Source organism: Euphorbia lathyris, chromosome 8 (genome assembly GCF_963576675.1).
Source record: "Euphorbia lathyris chromosome 8, ddEupLath1.1, whole genome shotgun sequence".
Lineage (NCBI taxonomy): Eukaryota > Viridiplantae > Streptophyta > Magnoliopsida > Malpighiales > Euphorbiaceae > Euphorbia > Euphorbia lathyris.
The window spans coordinates 37229436-37233365 of record NC_088917.1 but is presented as its reverse complement, the minus strand read 5'-3'; the positions used below and the strand labels follow the sequence as shown (position 1 = coordinate 37233365).

Below are 3930 nucleotides of genomic sequence, written 5' to 3'. Positions count from 1 at the left end.
ATTTGTTGTTTCATGGACGAAGAATGTCCTACACTTTAGCAACAAAACTACTTGTAGAGTGGAACACGCCCAATTAAGACAAAGGCTTAATTCCTCCACCAGAGCCCTCAATAAAATTTGGATGAAGGTCCACAAGGAAATTGAGTCTCAATTAACTACGGTCATGTATACATTTATTAGTATATATTTTGTCTGTTATTATTTATTTTGATTTTATTAGTATATATGTTAAGCCCAAAATATACCTAAAATATCATATATAAATACGTTAAATTTACATTGAAACCGTGCTAATTATATTCATTTAGAGTACTTTTACGTCTTTATATACTTCTTTGATGCAAAGTACTTAATTATTTGGTTAAATCCAAATAGGAGCTAAAACGGAGCTAAAACGAGGGAAAAACCTAAGTTACGTGCCAAAAATACGTATTAATCAGAAGACCGACTCAAGGAGACAAGAAGCAGCCGAGAGACGGGGAAGAATGCCCCTATCGCGACTGAGATTTTCAGAATCTCAATCGCGACACGCTGATGCCAGTCACCGAAAATTCGAAGTTTTCAGCCTTCCTCCGTGCCCCCTGTCATGACTGAGATTTTCAGAATCTCAGTTGAGACAGCGAAGAATTCTGCACAGCTTTCACATGTTTAAATCCAAAAAACGCGTCTGTTTGTTTGGATAAAAGCGACCCTTCACCAGCGGACACGACCCTTCAATTACAACCCTTCACCAACTATAAATAAGTGATCCATTTCGGAAATCAAAGTTGGAAAAAGTTAGAGAAATTAGAGAGTTGTTATTATGTTGAAGAAACTCTGATTCAGAAAGAGTTAGAAAGTTAGATTTCATTTCTATACAAACAAACTTGATGTACACAAGTTGTTATTAGATTAGTTATAAACACAGTAGTGTTAGTTTAGTTTCAAAGGTTGATCAGAGACAAGTTTTCATTCTGGTAGTGGACCTAGCGGTCTCTATTCCGAAGATTCAGCGAGAAGAACTAACGGCTGAAGCGCAAAAGGGTCTGACAAACCTACGGAGTTTGAGGGAAAGATTGACAACTCGGATCTCAAAGATTTCGTCAAAATGCTATCCATGTTTCTTCCTCTCTGTTAACTTGTGAAGATTAACAATTCACTAACAATACATTTATTTTATTCAATACATTCTTCCTGTTGTTATTTTGATATTGTTCTGACAAAATGATTTTCAAAATGATAAATTGGTGTTTTTATTAAAACGTTTTATACAATCAAATTCACAAAGAAACTTTGTTGAACACTTGAAAGAATTAGTTTTTACAGATGATATGATCGTGATCGCGGCTTATCGGAGATAAAATACTAATTTGATTAAGGTAGAAATCTACTCCGATCTAGAGAGATTTCTACGGTTCAAAGCCATCTAATTGCATTAATTCTTGTATTATTCCATGTTCATAATCTTACGAAAGTTATAGTTGCTTTCTTTGCTTAATGAAAATAAGTTTTATACCTTTGATTTATTCCAAATACGAAAGCGTCTGTCTTATAATCAAAATCTCAAGACAGAATTGTTATCTAAGTTCAATATAATATTCTCATCTAATCCTAATTGATCCGAACCAATACAATTAATTAAAAGATTTTCTTTAAGTTAAACCTAAAGACGTGAATGAAACTGAATTAAAATAAGTTTTAGCTAAAAAGCGTTCCCTGTGGGTTCGATATCTTTTATTACTACAAGCGTATACCGTGCACTTGCGGAAATCGCTCAACAAGTTTTGGGCGCCGTTGCCGGGGAACGCCAAAATTTTTAATAAAATTTTAGATTTTTCGTGTTTTATTTCGAATCTAGGTTTACATATACTTATTTTAATTTTTGTAATTTATTAATTTTAATTTACTAACATATTTATTTTTCAAATTCTGTTTTGAAGGTAGTTTCGGTTCGTGTACGATTTCTGGTTCATGCGCAGTTCTCGAAGTTCAGGCATTGCACCAAACCCATTAGACCCAGAAATTGAAAAAACCATTAGAAAGAACAAGAAAAACAAGAAAAACAAAAACAAAACTCCATCAAAGACAAATACCGAGCCAGATATTATGGCAGACCCACCAACACTTATGGATTAGGCTAGGCCAGGTGTGGCCGGTGTAACCAATAGTATCGTTAGACCCAGAATCACCGCAAACCAATTTGAAATTAAGCCAGCTTTGCTTAATATGTTGTAAAATAATGTAACATTTTACGGGTTACCTAACGAAAATCCTAACACCCATTTGACAAATTTCCTTGAAATTTGTGACACTTTTAAAATTTCAGATGTGACTGCCGAAGCAATCAAACTTCGCCTTTTTCCTTTCACTTTGAAGGATAGAGCCAAAGAGTGGTTAACTTCGATGCCAGGCGCAATTTTTGCAACTTGGGAACAATTAGCCCAAGCTTTTTTATCAAAATATTTTCCTTTAGCAAAAACCGCAAGAGTCATAAAAGAGTTAACATCTTTTTCTCAAAATGATAATGAGACTCTTTATGAGACTTGGGAACGTTTTAAAGAACTTCACGTTTATGCCCACACCACCAATTGCCCGCTGAACTTCTAATGCAAACATTTTATAATGGAATAAATCCTACAACCAGAGGTTCATTAGATGCTATGTCGGGAGGGTTATTTATGAAGAAAACAGCAGCCCAAGCAAGAGAACTTTTGGAGGAAATGACAATCAACAGCAGTATGTGGCCCACGGAACGTGGACATATATCGGTGGCAAAACCATCATCCTCAACCACATCATCAGTTAAAGGTATAGTGAACCTTGATCCAGTCGCGATGTTACAAGCCCAATTTTCTACTTTATCGCACAAAATTGATAGGTTTATGGCACCGTGCGATACCAATGGTAATCCAATCCAAACGGATTTGGATTATGAAAATATGAGTGAGATCGAACAGGTAAATTTTGTCCAAGGGCAAAACCAAACTAATAATCCTTATTCTACTACTTATAATTCTGGATGGAGGAATCATCCTAACTTTAATTGGAAAGACAATAACAATAATGCAAGTGCTAATCAAAATCGTACCAGTAATTATCAAAATCAGTCAAGAGATACGATTAGCACTTTATCTTCTAAAATCGACAAATTTATAGATGCTATCAGTGGAAAAATAAGTAATCACGACGATGGTTTTAAACGGATCGAAAATAAATTCGATCAGCTTATTAAAAACCACTCATCTAGCATCCATAATTTGGAGGTCCAAATTGGCCAGCTTGCTAAATCAATTCCATCCCGAAAAGAGGGAAGTCTTCCCAGCCATACGGAAGAAAATCCGAAAGAGTAGGTAAAGGTTATCACTCTTCGTTCAGGGAAAAATTATCTAGGTCCGGAAATGCCCGGAGATGCAACATTACCAGGAACTGATTTACCAAAGTCCAAAGAAGATATATCAAACACAAAAAGTTCACCAATTGACTCAAGTACAAAAACTTTTGTACCCAAACCACCTTTTCAGCACAAAGTCCAAAATAAGGACTATGACAAACAACTTTTAACATTTTTGGATAAACTTAAAAATTTGCACATTAATTTAACATTCATGGATGCAATTACGCAAATTCCTAACTATGGTAAGTTCTTAAAGGATTTAATTTCGAAGAAAATTAGTTGGGAAGGAATTTCATCCATTTCGCTAACTGAGGACTGTAGTTCAATAGTGTCGAGTACTTTGCCTACTAAACTCAAAGATCCCGGATGTTTTACTATTCCGTGTAAGTTGGGAGATATTGAATTCCCAAGTTGTCTTTGTGATTTAGGAGCAAGCATAAACTTAATGCCGTTGTCTATTTTTAACAAGTTAGGTTTAGAAGAAGATATCAAACGTACCAATATGGTTTTGCAATTAGCGGATCAAACCACTAAAAGACCATATGGCATAATTGAGG

General features: G+C 35.0%; 1 non-coding gene across 1 annotated transcript; it reads right to left on the bottom strand.

The window, feature by feature from the left end:
* Positions 1-2463: 2463 nt before the first annotated feature.
* On the bottom strand, positions 2464-2569 carry LOC136204395 (small nucleolar RNA R71). The gene has a single exon (XR_010675237.1). It is a non-coding gene; the product is annotated as a small nucleolar RNA R71 (small nucleolar RNA).
* Between the last annotated feature and the right edge of the window lie 1361 nt (positions 2570-3930).